At 41.0% G+C, this 18,038-nt stretch overlaps 1 long non-coding RNA gene across 1 annotated transcript in view; it reads left to right on the forward strand.

The window, feature by feature from the left end:
- LOC145723015 (uncharacterized) overlaps positions 1-17,300 on the forward strand; it is a 99,307-nt gene extending 82,007 nt beyond the window's left edge. The window contains exon 2 of the long non-coding RNA XR_014147718.1: positions 17,175-17,300. This is a non-coding gene — a long non-coding RNA (uncharacterized LOC145723015). The remainder of the gene's footprint in view (positions 1-17,174) is intronic.
- Positions 17,301-18,038: the final 738 nt, after the last annotated feature.

An 18,038-nucleotide genomic window follows, 5' to 3' on the forward strand; every position in this document is an offset into this window, starting at 1 on the left:
TGCCTTAGCAATATTTTTCTAGATATGTCTCTTCAGGCAAGGGGACCAAAATCAAAAATAAACTATTGAAACTACATCAAACTAAAAAGCTTTTGCATAGCAAAGGAATCCATCAACAAAACAAAAAGGCAACCCACTGAGTGGGAGAAGTGATATGCAAATGATATATCCGATAAGAGGTTCATATCCAAGATATATAAAGAAATTCTACAACTCAAAACCAAAAAAGCAAATAATCCTATTAGACAATGGGCAGAGGACCTGAATAGACATTTTTCCGAAGAAGACATATGGATGGCCAACAGACATAGAAAAGACGCTCAACATCACTCATCATCAGGGAAATGGAAATCAAAACTACCATGAGATACCACCTCATATCTGTCAGAATGGCTAGAATCAAAAAGACAAAAAACAACAAGTGTTGGCGAGGATGTGGGAAAAAAGGAACCCTTGTGCACTGTTTGTGGGAATATAAATTGAGGCTGTCACTGTGGAAAACAGCATGGAGGTTTCTCAAAAAATTAAAAATAGAAATACCATATGACCCAATGATTTCACCCCTGGGTATTTACCCCAAGAAAACAAAGACACTAATTAGAAAAGATATATGCACCTCTAGGTTTATTGCAGCATTATTTTCGATAGATAAGATATGGAAGCAACCCATGTCTGTCAATAGATGAATGGATAAGGAAGAAATGGTATATACCTATGATGGAATATTACTCAGCCACAAAAAAGAATGGGTCTTGTCATTTGGAACAACATGGATAAACATGAGGGTATTATGCTAAGCGAAATAAGTCAGACAGAGAAAGAAAAATACCAGGTGATTTCACTCATATTTGGAATCTAAAAAACAAAACAAATGAACAACAAAAAACCAACCAACCAACCAATCAACCAACCAAGGGACTCTTAAATACAGAAAACAGGGGCACCTGAGGGGCTCAGTCGGTTAAACGTCTGCCTTCAGCTCAGGTCATGATCCTGGGGTCCTGGGATCGAGCCCTGCATCGGGCTCCCTGCTCAGTGGGGAGCCTGCTTTCTCCCTCTGCTGCTTCCCCTGCTTGTGATCTCTCTTGCTCTCTCTCCCGCTCTCTGTCAAATGAATAAATAAAATCTTAAAAAAAAAAAAATATAGAGAACAAACTGATGATTGTCAGTGGGGAGGTGGATGGGGGGAATGGGAAAAATACACGAAGGGGGTTAAGAGGTATAAACTTCCAGTTATAAATAACTCATGGAGATGAAAAGTACAGCATAGGGAATATAGTCAGTAATATAATAACATCATATGGTGACAGATGGTGACTACACTTACCATGATGAGCACTGAGTATAGAACTGTTGAATCAATATGTTGTACTCCTGAAACTAATATATCATTGTATGTTAATTATACTTCAATAAAAAGCTGGAATTATATTACACAATGCTTTGTAGGCTTGTTTCTTTACATAATAATACCACATACATCACTTCAATATATATTTTATTTTTTTTAAGTAGGCTCCACACCCAGCATGGAGCCCAATGTGTGGCTTGAACTCATGACCCTGAGATCAAGACCTGAGCTAAGAGTCGGACACTTAACCAGTGTTAAGCGGCACCCAGGCGTCGCTCAATATATATTCTTACTGGCTATATAGTCCAACCTTAATCTCCTCTTTAGACATTTCTGTTTTTTAACTTAGTGCTGGTATAAATGTCTCTGGAATCAACATTCCTGTGGCTAAATCTTAACACACATCCTTAACCATTTCCTTAGGATGTTTCTAAGAAGTAGAAATGTTGAATCAAAGGGTGAATGTTTTTAAATATCTTAACCATTTCTTGTTAAATAACACATGCAGTATAAAAAAATCTGGAAAACATATGAGCACAAAGAAAAAATGTGAATTACCTGTAGTCACCTCACCCAACAAAATCCACTATTTATCTTTTGATGTTAATTGTTCTGGTCTCAAATATTTTTGTGAGATTTTTTCACTCCTACAGTGAAATGCTTCTAGTTCTGTCTCCTTTAGCTGATGGTCTTATGCTCTGAATCTTACAACCTAGCCAGTCATTTCCCCAGTAGTGGATGCTATTGGCTACAGCTCTAGGTAACTTGACCATGATGCCAATAAATATATGAACTAGGGCTCCCTGGGGCTTCTGTGGCTACAAAGTCTAATTGGGATCAGAAGCAGAAGCTGGGACAGTGGGATTGGCCGTAGTCTCACGGGGGCCATCCATCAGTCACTGTAACCAGTTGTGATAGCCACCTATATCCAAAAAGGGATGTCCATCTCTGGTTATATATGGTGAATGAAACCTTCACATTTGTCTCCACTCTTTCCTGAAACCCTGCTAAAAAGGCAGTAAATAAAGTGCAAATCCTCAAAGACAAGGAGAACAGGAGAGGTACCATTAATGGACAAGAGAGGGTAGTATTTGGGAAGTAGAAAGCAGAGGGACAAGTGATCTAGTGGTTTTGAGCCTGGGTTCTGGGTGGACGTGCTAGATCCATGGCTTTGTGACCTTGAGCAAGTCACTCTCCATGTCCCAACAAGAAATTGGAGGAAATAATAGTACCTACCCACAGAGTGGAGAGAAAGAAATGACACATTCCTTGTTAATTACTTAGGACAATGCCTGATGGAATTGGTGTTTAATCAGCAACAGCCATTGTATGTACTCTCGTTACTGCCGCTGCTCTGGAGAGACTTGAGACCTCAGCTGGAAGTAGGGGAGGCTAAAAAGAGCAAATCAACTCAACTGAACTCCAACTGGAGGCAAAGCACCACACTGCAATGGTGAGACCTGGCAAGAAGGATTCCCCAGTTAACCTCCAGAACTGGGATTGCCAGGCTGATACCCATCAGGCAGGAATGTGGAGACTTCCTCTCCAGGAAAACAGCCTCTCCAAATAAAGACCTCTAGATTCTGACACTGAGGTACCTCAACAAAATAGGCTTATCCCTCACTGCTCAGTCAACAACCCCCCTCACAGCCCCCCCGCCGCCGCCGCCCCGAAAGAGGTTCCAGTCAGCATTTAGTGTCTCGTTCTTGACTATCAGTGCGCAAGCTAGGAAGACCAGACATGGGAAGGGAAAAGTCTCTAACACAAAAGACTGAACAGAGAAAAGGAACAAGAAACACAGAGGAAACAGGAAAGGACAGGTAGTAGGAGAAAAATTTAAGAACAAACCAACATTATACATCTCCAGAGAGATTAAAGAAGAAACACAACCAGGGAGAAACAAGAACAAGAGACTACAAAAAAAAAAAAAAGAAAAGAAAGAAAAGAAACCATTGGAAGATATATCTTCAGGATATTACAAATATGAGCTTATATATTTTTTTAATTCAGAGGAAACATCGAACGTCAAAGCTGGAATTTATCTTAGAAATCATTTATTGATCAACCATCCCAGTGCGGAGGTGAGGAAATGGGGATCTGGAAAGGTGAACTGGTTTGCGGAAGGTGGTAAAACTAGAACCCCACAAATTACAGGAGGGAATTCATACAGAGGGCTTCGCAGTAGGATGCACTTAATAAATTTGAGTCTTAATAATGTTCATTAAGAGTTTATTATTTGTAAATGACACCTCAATAAAGCTGTTTAAACATTTTAAGAGCTTAAATGTATTATATATGGAGCAAAAACCTTTGGTTTATAGGGATTATTGTGTTTATGCTCACAATTCATAAGCATTAATGTCCTGGCATTAAGAGAGCTTACTTACACTTGCTCTAGCTTACCCTCGTTACTGAGTGGTGGAGCAAGGCTGCCTCCAGATCACCTGTTTGTAGCAGAGCCAAGAGTCCACCTCTAAAGAAGTCACATCAAAACTCCAACATGCTAGAATTCCCACTGGAGGTGAACCAATGACTTAGACCAGCGTCGGCTAATTTAAATATAATTTAAACTTAAGTTTTCTAGAGCAATACTAACAAAAAAATAAGAGGTGAAATTAATTTCAACAACAGACTTTTTAATTCAATGGATCCCAAATTGTATCATTTCAACCTGTAATATAAAAACATTAATGGGATTTTTTTTACACTCTTTTTTATTCTTAATTTCTGAAATCTACAATATAATTTACATTTACCACATATCTCAGTTCAGATTAGCTGTATTTCAAATGCTGAAGAGCCCCATGAGGCAGGTGGCTACAGTGATGGACAGGCACATCCCAAACCAGTGAGAGCAAGAGAGTGATCTGAGCGAAGCTCAACCCTCACAGCTTCTCAACTGGCCGGCTGCAGGGATCACTGGGCCAATCATGGAGCTAATGAATTCGCTCTTAACCTGAGGCTCAGCATCTCTGTAATACATTCCCCGACTCCACTAGAATGTACCCCTGGTCTGTGTTTCCTAAATATCCCTTATTACCTCCCTCCTAGCAGTTACTGATGTGGGGCCGTGGAGCGCAATGGTTAAGAAAGAATTCTTGAGACATTTTATGGTACAAGAAGGTGCTTTTATTATAGCACAGGCATAGGACCCCCGTGGGCAGTGAGTTGCACTTATGATTGTGAGGAGCAACTGATTACATGCCCCCCCCCGGAAAAAATTAAAAGTATATAGAGATAACATAAGTCTCTAAAGGGATTTCCACATGTTAAAGAAGACTTCTAGGATCCTGGAGATCTGGCTATTATTGTCAAGACGAGGTTGCTTTTAGTCTCTAGCAAAACATTAACATTAAAGCAGTCATGAGGTTCCTTGAGGAATGTCATGCTCTGCAGGTCTCAGGTATTTATCAGTGGGCTGAGAACTGTAAGGTAATTTAATTTTAGCTGCATTTCTCTTGCCTTTGTTCTCCTCCTCGTTTTCCCTCCTGAACAATTTTGACCCTTCAATATTTCAGGTTGCTGAGGTTGGAAGGTTTTATCTTCTGTAACTTCTTCCTGCTGAACAGGGGCGTAGAGATGTCCCTACGAGTCAACATTGGTCAGTTGGGGAATTTATATATAGGCGTTACCAAAGGCACAGGCAGCCGAATCCAAGGTAGGCAACATACGCGAATCTCCTCAAGTAGAAAGGATCATCTGTCGGCTTGAAGTAATGGCAGTCAGAGAGTCTCAGCACCAGCCGGGGAGACACTAGAAAAAAACAACAAAAGAAGATTAATATTATTATGAGAAAAGCCCACTAAAAAGACCTTTGATAATTGACCAAAATTCTCCTCCAGTCCAGGAGTTTAACCAATCATTAAAGGAGAGGGAGGGATCATGTAAAGTGCCAATTTTAGTATTCATATCTTTTAGCAATCCTGTTACATTTTTGTGATTATCTGGAATATATACACAGCAGTCCACTTTAATAAGAGGGTTGGTATCACCTTGTGCAGCTGTTAAATATCTAAGGCCATTTGATTTCGTAGAACTGCTTTGAGCATCTGTGTAACTTCAGCATTAAGTAAGGAAATACTGTTTTGTGAGTCATTTAGTGCTTTTATAGTGCATTTGTTAAAGGAATTCCATATGCCAAATGACATCTTCCAATTTCATCAAGGGAACAAAGTTGGACGTTAAATGATCATGCCAGTGAAATATGATCGTGTCTATCATCATTTTAAATTTGGGCGATTAGCCAGAGTAGTGATGGTTTTGATAATGAACCCAGGAATCTAAGCAAAACCCAAGGTGCAACAACCTGTCCATCCTGGAGGAAGCTAGGGCCATAGGTTAGATCCACGTAACCACTGGGGGCCATTTGGAGCTAGCCATCTAATTCTGGGTTGCCTTGCCCAGCCAGAAGCAAACCAATCAGTAATCCGGAATATAATGGTTTGAGATCATACTTCTAGCATAGCCATCCCAAATGTCGTGTGCTGTTTGTCCAGGTATCATATGTATGATTTCTTTGTTCTCAGCATAAAACTGCCTTTTGATTGAGTTGTCCAGCAGTTGGTGTAAACCATAAATATACCATCCTGGGTATATTGAGAAGTAGGGTTTTGTAATCTAGGCACTCATGGACAGGCTTGTGAATTCAGTTAAAACCTTTATAGTTTGAGGGTATGAAAAAGTCTGGCTATGACCTAGAAAGTTCCAAGTCATACTGATCATGGGCCAAGAAGAAACATTTTTTTTTCTAGTGATAGAATTATCACAATATATGCTAGTGTTAGGATTATCTATCGTATCTAAAATATAAGTGTTTAAGGAGTGCCAGTCAGTCCCTTGTAAAGGAGAAACATACCAGGGTAACTCAGATGTACTTGACATGGCACAATCCCACATATCCAACAAGCTGTTCGATTTTGAAGTTCAGCATAATGTTGTGCCCATTGTAGAAAGGCATTGTCTGTTAAAACTGGTGAACAAAGAACAAAGAAATATACAACCTTCATAGTCGTTTGAAGAGGAGTTTCAGATCTTCTAAAGGTTCGCAGGAGTAGGAAGGCATGTTAGTTTGTTCACTGGTTTCCTGTGAAGGAAGTACAGGTTTTATTTTAGATCTAGGAGTCCAAGAAGAGTGTCTCCCTAATTTTACTGCAATAGAAGGACATAATATGACCCGATACAGACCTTTCCATTTTGGATTGAAGTCCCCTGCTGTATTTGACTTCTAATTCTATAAATAAGCCATGTCTCCAGTGCTGACATGGGCTGGACTTTCAGTTATAATTAAATCAGGTTTGGGGAGCATGTGATCAGCATATTCATTAAGTAACTTATGAATTAAACCAGCCTTGAATGAATAATTAAAGTGTTATGATCTTTATCTAATTACAGGTCCACTGTAAGAAATGGTATTCCATATAATATCTCATAACCTATAGGTTCTTCTGGAGCAGTTATTCTGAGAAGTCTTATTGGTGAGAGAGTAACCCAGTCTTCCTGGGTCTCTAGACTTAGTAGGGTGTTGTTTTAAAGTAGGATTAGCTTTCTCTACCTTTCCAGAGGGTTGTGGATGTAGACAATACTTAATTTTCAAAGCTCGTGCTATTTGTCATTTGGGCAGTAAAAGAAGGTCTGTTGCCACTTTGAAGGGACCGTGGAAGGCCAGATCTAGGAATAATGTCTCACAACAAAACTTTGGTTACTTCCATGGCTCTTTTAGTTTTGCAATGGAAAGGCCTTGATCCATCCTGTGAAAGTATCAACAAACACTAGTAGGAACTTCTAGCCTTTGCAAGGAGGCTTTTGTATGAAATCAAGCTGCCAGTCCTCTCCTGGATATGTTCCACGTCTTTGGAGTGGTTTCAAAGGGGAGGGGGGATGGGATGGACAGCGCTTTCCAGATTTACTTGCACACAAACGATACAGGATCAACAGACCTGTTTTACAGTTGTTAAATTTATTCCATCAAATATATTTTTTATTAAATGTTCTAAAGCTTTTTTTTTTTTCCCCAAATGAGTAGCCTGGTGTAAATCTGTATTACCTTCCATCAGTTATTTTTGGGTATGAGGATTTTCCTGTCATTATTAACAAGGCAGTCCTTGTGCATTTTTTAAAATATACTTGTTCCTGGGCTATGTAAATCTCTTGGTCTAAATAGACTGGAGATATGGGGGCACCTGGGTGGCTCAGTCTGCTAAGTGCTCTTAATTTCACTTCAGGTCATGATCTCAGGGTCGTGAGATCAAGCCCCCAAGTTTAAGATTCTCTCTTGCCCTCTTCCTCTGCACCCCCACCCCTTGCACGCTTAAATAAATAAATAAATAATAAACTGGAGATATGGACTTAATTGGAGTTAAAAGTGGTGTAAGACTTAATATTTGTTTATTTTGTGCTGCCTGTGTGCCTGCGTGGTTGGCCAAATTGTTTCCTTTAGATTCCAAGGTCATAGCCTTTTGATGTCCTTTGAGATGAATTACAGCCACCTCTGTAGGTAGATTTACGGCCTCAAGAAGGGTAATTATTTCAGGGCCCTATCTGGGGAGTTACGACCTGATAGTAATCCCCTTTCTTTCTGAACTGCTCCATGGGCATGTAGTACCAGGGAAGATAATTGACATCAGTATAAATACTAATTTTTAGGCCTTCTGCCAATTGAAGAGCATGGGTAAGTGCTATTAATTTAGCCTTTTGGGCAGAAGTATTTACTGGAAGGGCTTTTGCCTCAGTGGTCTTAATTAAGCTAACTACAACATATCTGGCTTTTCTTTCTCCCTTATCCATGAAGTTACCGCCATCATCAAGCCTACTATCATCTGCATTTTCAGTAGGGGACTCTTTTAAGTCTGGTCAGCTAGAATAATCAAGATCAATAATTTCTGAGCAGTCATGTCCTAGCATAGAAGTATGATGGTCAGATCCAGGCATAAGGGTAGCTGGGTTTAAAGTTTGACAGGTTTTAAGTATTACTTCAGACATATCTAAAAACATAGGCTGGGATTTAGTAAGCCAGTCTCTTGTCATCCATTGGTGGCCTTTGGTCTCTAGTTCTCTGTGAACCTGATGTGGAGTCAGCACTGTTAAGGACTGTCCCGTAGGAAGTTCTGAAGCTGCTTCTACTAGCAGGGCTGTTCCAGCCACCACTCGAAGACAAGCTTGCCACCCTTATGCTACACTATCAAGTGCCCTTAAAAAATAGCCCACCCGTCTTGTTTCGTTCCCTAATTTTTGGGTAAGAAGCCCCAAAGCTTGTCCCTGTTTTTCTGCTATAAACAAAGTAAAAGATTTTTCTAAATTTGGTAAAGCCAAAGCTGGGACTGACGAAAGCTTAGCTTTTAATGTTTGAAAGCCTGTCTGCTGGGCTTTAGTCCAGAGTAAACGTTCTTTATCAGGGCCTTTAACTGAATCATACAATGATCTGAAGAACCCAAATCCAGGAATCCACAGGTGGCAAAATCCTGCCATAGCTAGGAAAGCATGGAGTTGTTTCTTTGTAGTTGAGGGTCCAAGATCTAATATACCTTTTTCCTGTCAGTAGACAGGGTATGGTGACCTGGTGTTAATTCATATCCCAGATATCATACCTTTTGTTTAGATATTTGTGCTTCTTAAGGGAGACATGCTATCCTGTTTGCCAAGAAATAAAAAGTTATAGAATTACTCTCAGACGTTTCTTTTGTGGGACTACAGATTAAAAATACCTACATATCGAATTACTGTCCCCCGAAGCAAGGATATATCACTGAAGTCTTTACTAAGTGCAGCCCTAAATAGGTGAGGACTGTCTTTAAATCCTTGTGGCAAGACTGTCCAAGTTAACTGAGCATCCTCTGGGCTTGAAGGTGAGGCCTAGTCAAAAGCAAGTAATGGCGGTGTTTCTTCACTTATAGGGATGCAAAAGAAAGTGTCTTTTAAGTCAAGTACTGTAAGCCAGTTAGCATTACCAGGGACCTGGGTGAGAATAGTATATGGATTTGGCACTATGGGATGAATAGGTACAACTGCTTCATTTATTGCTCTTCAATCTTATGCCATTCAGTAGTCTCCATTTGCCTTTTAACTGGTAAACTTGGAGTATTATAAGGAGATTGACAAGGCCTTAAAATACCATGTTTGAGAAATTTAACAGTAAGTGGTTATAACCCAGCTTTTGCCTCAGGTTTTAAGGGATATATATATATATATATATTTTTTTTTTTATGAGGTATAGTGGTTGGATCCTTTAAGGTCATTTTAACTAGTTGGTCTTTAAGAGCTTGTCCTGGCACATTGCAATCCCAGACCTGTGGCTTTACTTCCTTCCAAATATTAGAAGGGATAACGGTAAGGTTTTAATTCTCCAAGTGTTAAAGAGAATAAGCCGTTCTCCTCTTTAGTAGGAGCAAACCTGCTTCCTAGTTTATGCATTAAGTCTCATCCAAGTAATGGAGTGGGACAAGATGGAGGGACTAGAGAAACATGAGTCACCAACTGACTTTTGTATTTATAAGTTAAAGGAATTGTCTGACGGCACATTTTAGTTTCCCCTTCTATGCCAACAATGTTACGGTTAGAAAGACAAGTAGGGCTGGGGCGCCTGGGTGGCTCTGGTGGTTGGGCATCCAACTCTTGGTTTCAGCTCCGGTCATGATCTTGGGATCATGAGATCAAGCCCTCCGTTGGGTTCCGCGCTGAACGTAGAGCCTACTTGGGATTCTCTCTCCCTCTCCCCCTCCCCCCACCACTCTCTCTCTCTAAAATAAAAAAAGAAAAAGAAAAAGACAGAAAGAAAGGTAAGTAGGGCCTGAGTGCTGAATAAGAACAGAGTAAATGGCTCCTGTATCAATAAGGAAATTGATAAACTTACCTTCCACATCCAGGGTAACCTGGGGCTCAGTCATCCTGATGTCAAAGGGAGCCGGACCAGCCTCAGGGCCCCGTCATGCCAGATCCTCAGGTTCCTGCTCTCAGGCGAGGAAGTGAGTTCCTGTCTTTCTCTCTCTCTGGAGATGAGGACAGTCTCTCTTCCAATGTCCTTCTTCCTTACAGAAAGGACATGGCCCTGATGGAGAGCTTTTGTTTGGACATTCCTTGCTCCAATGTCCGATCTGGCCACACCCATAGCATGGGTCTTACCTGGTCCTTGGTCTGATGCCGGCTTTTTCTGTGGCCCCTGGTTAGTCTGGTGTTGTGGGGGATCCGCGAGAGCGGCAGCCAATATTTGAGCCTGTATTTTACCCTGCAATTTAGCTCTCTGGTCCTTTTCCTGTCTTAAAACTTTCTATTATTAAAAACTCCAGTAGCGACCTTTAGGTGCTAGGTGGAGGTTTGAGGACCTAAAGTCACTTTAGTCAATTTTCAGTGGATGTCAGGCTCCAATTGACTTATAAAATGCATGCACAATCTAATTGTTCTCTCAGGCGATGTGGGGTCCAGATTTGTATATTTACAGATGGCTTCTATCAAATGACCTTGAAATAGAGCTAGATTTTCATCAGCTCCTTGAGTAATTGCCTGAATTTTAACAAAGCTTACAAGTTTAGAAAATACTTTTTTTTTCCATTCCTGCTATTAAACAAGTGATCATATGGTCTTATCTTTCCCTTCCTTGCCTACCCTCCTGATAATTCCAATGTAGTTGGGTATTTGAGATAGCAACACCTCCTACCTGATAACGATCTCTATCTCTGGCTGCTAGTTCATCAACAAATCTTGAGCCCCCACCCAGATATGGTTCTTCTCCTCAGGGATACAACAATGAGTTCAAGCATAACAGATAATTGCTGAAAACCCTCAATAAATTGAGAAGGGTTTTCAGAATATCATCCTAGTTGTTTTATCTGAGCCAAGTCTGCCATGGAGAATGGGATATGGATTCGAATAGCACCCACTGTCTCCATTAGCAATCTCCCTAAGGGGATATAGTCCCGATTTAGAAGGAGGAAGACAGGGAATTCCACTCCTGGTATGTCCAGCTGGAGCAGAAGGGTCTTAGGGCTTGTAAGGAGGAGGGATAGTAACAGATCCAATGTCCTCTTTGTTTGAACTGGCTGGTGATTCCTCCCCAGATCTGTTGGGAGGAGGGGGCCTATTGAGACAATCATCCTCCAATATTTTGAGAGGGGGTTTATTAACTTGGTTAGTGGCTAAACAAATTTTGCAAAAAGTCCTTAGGTCAGGATCTTGGTTTAAGGCCATGAAGGCCTGGACAGAGGGCACTTCAATCCTTTTGCCTTGTTTCCTGCAGAAGAGATCTAACGGGTATAAAAGTACTGAATTTTGTTGTCCCATTAACGGGCTATTTTTTCCTCATCTCCTATGGAGTACTGAGGCCATGTGTTATTGCAGAAGATGAGTCTTTTCTTCTTTAAATCTTGTAATCCAAATTGGTTCCAATGGGTTAAGAGACACCCCAAGGGAGAAAAACACCCCCAAGAGGAAGATCCCATTCCCATAAAAGAAGAAAAGTCCATTATCATAATCTCCCCTGGATTGCTTGGTGGCATCCCGTTCAGGATTATGTCAAGGGTTCCTAGTGTTCAAAGAGACCAGAGGCATCTCTCAAAAAGCTGTTAAGAACACTGACTTGTTTACTGAAGGGATGTCAACTTCCCTTTGCTTCCCTATTGTTTTTCCCAGGACACAGTAGGTGCCGGTAGGTGGACCAAGAGAGCCTGTCATCTTAACCCATGGAGATGCTAAGAATCTGCAGGAGGAAATACTTAATGTTACAATTTAAGTTGTCAGCAGAGGACACTGATGAAGAATACTAAAGATGGAAATCCATCATGGTCTAAGTGACATTCCAACACATGCGGTCTTGATAGCTGACTTCCCCAGGAAATGGCCCCTGGCTGGGTTTTAATTCAATCAGGTACCTGTTTTAGCCAGCTCCAGGCAGAGGTCTCCTGGCCAGAAGCAGCTAAACCAGAAATGTGGAGGGTCTAATGATCACATTAGACCAATGAGGAGGAAACCTCCCATGGCAGTCTTAAGATCAGTAACTCACCAAGTTTGCACCAAGGCTCGAAGTCCAGATGAAGGAAGATGCAGAATCCCTGTATGTATGGGCCACCAAAAATGATGTGGGGCCATCAAGCACAACAGTCAAGAAGGAATTCTTGAGACATTTTATGGTGCCAAAAAATTATTATAGCACAGGCCCAGGACCCGGAGGCAGACAGCTGCCCTTGTGATTGTGAGGAATGACTGATTATATACTTTAAGTTTGGGGGAGGGGGCTCACAGAGATACTGTAAGTCTCTAAAGGGATTTCCACATGTTAAAGAAGAATGATAGGATCCTGGAGATTTAACTATTATTGTCAAGATAAGGTTGCTTTTAGTCTCTAGCAAAACATTAACATTGGGGCAGCTGGGTGGCTCAGTCGGCCTTCAGCTCAGGTCATGATCCCAGGGTCCTGGGATGGAGTCCCACATCGGGCTCCCTGCTCCTCGGGGAGCCTGCTTCTCCCTCTGTCCCTCCCCCGACTTGTGCGCTCTCTCCCTCAAATAAATAAAATCTTTTAAAAAAAATTAACATTAAGGAAACCGTGAGTTCCTTGAGGAATGTCATGCTCTGTAGGTCTCAGGTATTTATCAGTGAGCTCAAAATTGTAAGGAAATTTAATTTTAGCTGCATTTCTCTTGCCTTTGTTCTCCTCATTAATTATCACAGACAATTCTAAAGGTTTTACATATCAAGTTCCCTCTATTAAAGTCTGGGTTCCTTGAGGTCTGGGACCATTCCTTTTAAATTCCTGATCCCGAAGCATCTCTGTGCGGTGTACATTAAATAAACCCTATGTTCTGATCCAAGATGGTAACGCAGGAAGACCCTGAACTCACCTCCTCCATGGACACACCAAATCTACACCTGTTTATAAAGCAATTCCTCCTAAAGAAGAACTGATGGCTGACCGAACAACTTCTGCACACACAAAAAAGAATACACCACATTGAGAACAGCATGGGAGATGGAGACACGCTTATGAAAGGAGCCATTACCCCCAATGCTGCCAACGTCAATGAGGAAGGACAGTACTGAGAGATCATAAGCAGATTTATTTTCCTTATGGCACAGGGAAAAAAAAAAAAGCTGTGTGGGTTTTGTTTTTTTTTTAAGATTTTTAAAATTTATTTGACAGAGAGAAGAGAGAGAGAACACAGGCAGGGGGAGCGGCAAGTAGAGGGAGAGGGGGAAGCAGGCTTCCTGCTGAGCAGGGAGTCCGATGCGGGGCTCGATCCAAGGATCCTGGGATCATGACCTGAGCCAAAAGCAGATGCTTAACCGGCTGAGCCACCCAGGCACCCGAAAAAAAAAAAAAAAAGCTATGTTTTAAAAGGACAACTAGAATATGTAGGAACCAATCCTAGAACTCTGTCAAATGGCAAGGGAGCTGCTGGAACTCTGCCTGGGGCTCATGAGTGCCGGGGTTTATGCTCCCCCTTCACCTTGATGATGCACATGGGAGCAGGGTCCATGCACCATAACCAGTGAGCTGCCTCAGTGAGCTCTGGGCCTTAGCCCACACCAGCCCCTAATGCCCTGGGGCACAGGAAAAAAGCTGCATTTAAAAGACCAACTGGGTGGCGGTTAAGCCCTCTCCCTCTGCCCCCCCCCACCCTCAAGTGCTTTCTCTCTCTCTCTCAATTTATTTGAGAGAGAGAGACACAGCGAGAGAGGGAACACAAGCAGGGGGAGTGGGAGAGGGAGAAGCAGGCTTCCCGCTGAGCAGGGAGCCCGATGCGGGGCTTGATCCCAGGACCCTGGGACCATGACTGGAGCCGAAGGCAGACGCTTAGCGACGGAGCCACCCAGGCACCCCAATAAATAAAATCTTTTTAAAAAATTGAAATAAAATAAAAAAATAGAAGAGCAACGAGAATATAAAAGAGCCAGTCATAAAACTCCACCAAAAGGTGGGGCAGCTGCTGGAACGCTCCGTGGATCTGAAGGGCTGGTGAGCACCACAGGTTACATTCCCACTCCACAAATGGACAGCAACAAGGTCTGGGTGCCACCGCTGGCTTACCACCTCGGTGAGCCCTAGGCCCCTAAATCACACCGGCCCCAACCGCCCCACCACGGCAGCCCCAGTGCAGGCCACACTGGGAAATCCCTGGTTGGTGCTCACTACAGCTCTAGCTGTCACACCAAGGTGACACAGGGGCAAAGCACCGCAGAACACTCTAGGCCCACACCACTTTGGCTCCAGACAGCTTGCTAGGGCACCTCTGGCACACAGAGGTCCAGGACCTCCTGGCTCATCTAGCTGCCCCACCAAGGCACCCCCTGTGCAGAGCACCCCAGAAAGCCCCTGGCCAGTGCCTGCCTCAGTTCTAGCTGCCCCACCGGAGTTCCCCTTGTGTAGAGAACCCCACAACCCCTGGACTGCTCCCCATCTTAGTTTCAGCCACCCCACCAGGGTGTCTGCCCTCAGTGTTGGAGGACCTCAGGATACCCTGGCCCATGCTGGCCTTGACTCTAGTCACCCCACCAGGACACCCCATGCACTGAGAACCCTGGAATACCTCAGCTTGCACCCACTTTAGCTATAGCTGTTCTGCTATGAGATATAGGACACAGTAATAAAGGGGACAATCCAACAAGAAGATATAACAATTCTAAATATTTATGCACTCAACATGGGAGCACCCAAATATATAAAACAGTAAATAACAAACATAAAGGAATGAATCGATAGTAATATGATAATAGAAGACTAACACCCCACTTACCTCAATGAACAGATCATCTAAACAGAAAATCAACAAAGAAACAATGGCTTTGAATGATACCCTGGACTAGACAGATTTAACAGCAATATTCAGAACATTCCATCCTAAAGCAGAATACACATTCTTTACGAGTACACATGGAACATTCTCTAGAACAGATGACATATTAGCCCACAAAACAAGCCTCAACAAATTCCAAAAGATCAAAATCATCCCATGCATCTTTTCTAACACAAGGCAATGAAACTAGAAGTCAACCACAAGAAAAAATCTGAAAAGACCACAAATAGATGGAGATTAAATAACATGCTACTAAACAATGAATGAGTCAACCAGGAAATAAAAGAAGAAGTAAAGTCCATGGAAATAAATGAAAACACAAGGGTACAAAACCTTTGGAATGCAGCGTGGTTCTAAGAGGAGGTTGTAGCAATACAAGCCTACCTCAAGAAGCAAGAAAAATCTCAAATAAACAACCTAGCCTTACACCTAAAGGAGCTAGACAAAGAAGAACAAACAAAACACAAAACCATCAGAAGTAAGGAAATAATAAAGATTAGAGCAGAAATAAATGATATAGAAGCTAAAAAAAAAATCAATAGAACAGATCAATGAAGCCAGGAGCTGGTTCTTTGAAAAATAGCAATAAGACTGATAAACCTCTAGCCAAATTTATCAAGAAAAAAAGTAGAAAGGCTCAAATAAATAAAATCATAAATGAGAGAGGAGAAATAACAGCCAACACACAGAAAAACAATTATAAGAGAATATTATGAAAAACTATATGCAAACAATTGGACAACCTAGAAAAAAAAAAAGGATAAATTCCTAGAAACATATAAACTACCAGAACTAAAACAGGAAGAAATAGAACATTTGAACAGACTGATAATCAGCAAAGAAATTGAATCAGTAACCAAAAAACTCCCAACATCAACAACGCAAGAAACAACAGGTGTTGACAAGGATATGGAGAAAAAGCAACACTTATGCACTGGGAATGCACATTGGTGCAGCCACTCTGGAAAACAGTATGGAGTTTCCTCGAAAAGTTAAAAATAGAACTATGATCCAGCAATTGCTCTACTAGGTATTTACCCAAAGAATACAAAAATATTAATTCAAAGAGATGCATGCACCCTGGTGTGTATAGTAGCATTATCTACAATAGCCAAATTATGGAGACAGCCCATATGTCCATAGACTAATGAACGGATAAAGATGAGGTGCGTGTGTGCACACACACACACGCACACACATATTACTCAGCCATAAAAAAAGAATGAAATCTTGCCATTTGGAACAAAATGGATGGAGCTAGAGAGTATTATGCTAAGCAAAATAAGTCAGAGAAAGACAAATTCTATATGATTTCACTCATATGTGGAATTTAACAGAGCAAACAAGCAAAGGGGGAAAAAGAGAGACAAACCAATAAACAGACTCTTAACTATAGAGAACAAACTAATGGTTACCAGAGGGAGGTGAGTGGGGGGATGCGTTAAATAGGTGACAGGATTAAAGATTACACTTGTGATGAGCACTGGGTGATATATGGAATTGCCGAATCACTATATTGTGCACATGAAACTAATAGAACACTGTGTGTTAACTAATGAGAATACACAAAATTTTTTAAAATAAAAAAAGAGTTTCCCAAACAAAATATACAGTAGTTTATTACCACTAAACCAGCCTTACAAGAAATGTGAAATAAACTTCTTTAAGTGGAAAAGAAATGTCCATAAGACATAAAAAAATATGAACAAAAAGATGTAAAATATGATAGCATATACATAAAATGTGGAGAAGAGAGTGAAAAAGAGAAAGGGAAAAAGATTTTTTCTTTTCCAATTAAAAAATTTTTTTTGAATGTGTTTGAACTTAAATAACCAACAAATTAATATGGACTGTTATTTACTTAGGATGGTATATATGAACCTCACAGTAACCACAGACCCAAAACCTATGATGGATACACAAAAATTAAAGACAAAGAAAGCCAAACAAAACACTATAAATACTCATTAATCACAAAGAGCAAGAGGGCGCCTGGGTGGCTCAGTTGGTTAAGCGACTGCCTTCAGCTCAGGTCATGATCCCAGGGTCCTGGGATCGAGTCCCACATCGGGCTCCCTGCTCCACGGGGAGCCTGCTTTTCCCTCTCCCACTCCCCCTGCTTGTGTTCCCTCTCTCGCTGTGTCTCTCTCTGTCAAATAAATAAATAAAATCTTTAAAAAAAAAAAAAAAAAGAGCAAGAGAAGAAGCAACAAAGAATACAAAAACAACCAGAAAACAAATTTTAAAAATGGCACATATCAATAATTACTTTAAATGTAAATGGCATAATGCTACAATGAAAAGACAGAGTGGTGGAATGAACAAAAAAAACAATATCCATCTATACCTGCCTTTGAAAGACTTGTCTGAGACCTAAAGACACATACAGACTGAAAGGGAAAGAATGGAGAAACATTCACCATACAAATGGAAGTGACAAAAAAGCCAGGGTAGCTTTCTTATATCACACAAAGTAGACTTAAAAATAAAGACTGTAACAAGAGACAAAGGAGGACATTATATAAAGGGATCAATCCAACAAGAGGATATAACAATTGTAAATATCTATGCACCCAACATTGGAACACTTATATACATAAAGCAAATATTAATGGACATTAAAAGAGAAAGTGACAGTAATACAATAATAGTAGGAAAAAAAAAAAATAGTAGGGGACTTTAACACTCTACTTACATCAATGAATAGATCATCCCGACAGCAAATTAATAAGGAAAGAGTGTCTTTGAATGGCACATTGGACCAGATGAACAGATATATACAGAACACTCCATCCAAAACTAACAGAATACACATTCTTTTCAAGTACACATGGAACATTCTCTAGAATAGATCACATAGTAGGCCATAAAACAAGCCTCAATAAATTTAAGAAGATTGAAATTATATG

The sequence above is a fragment of the Leptonychotes weddellii genome, chromosome 8 (assembly GCF_054177405.1).
Source record: "Leptonychotes weddellii isolate Sample4059 chromosome 8, ASM5417740v2, whole genome shotgun sequence".
Lineage (NCBI taxonomy): Eukaryota > Metazoa > Chordata > Mammalia > Carnivora > Phocidae > Leptonychotes > Leptonychotes weddellii.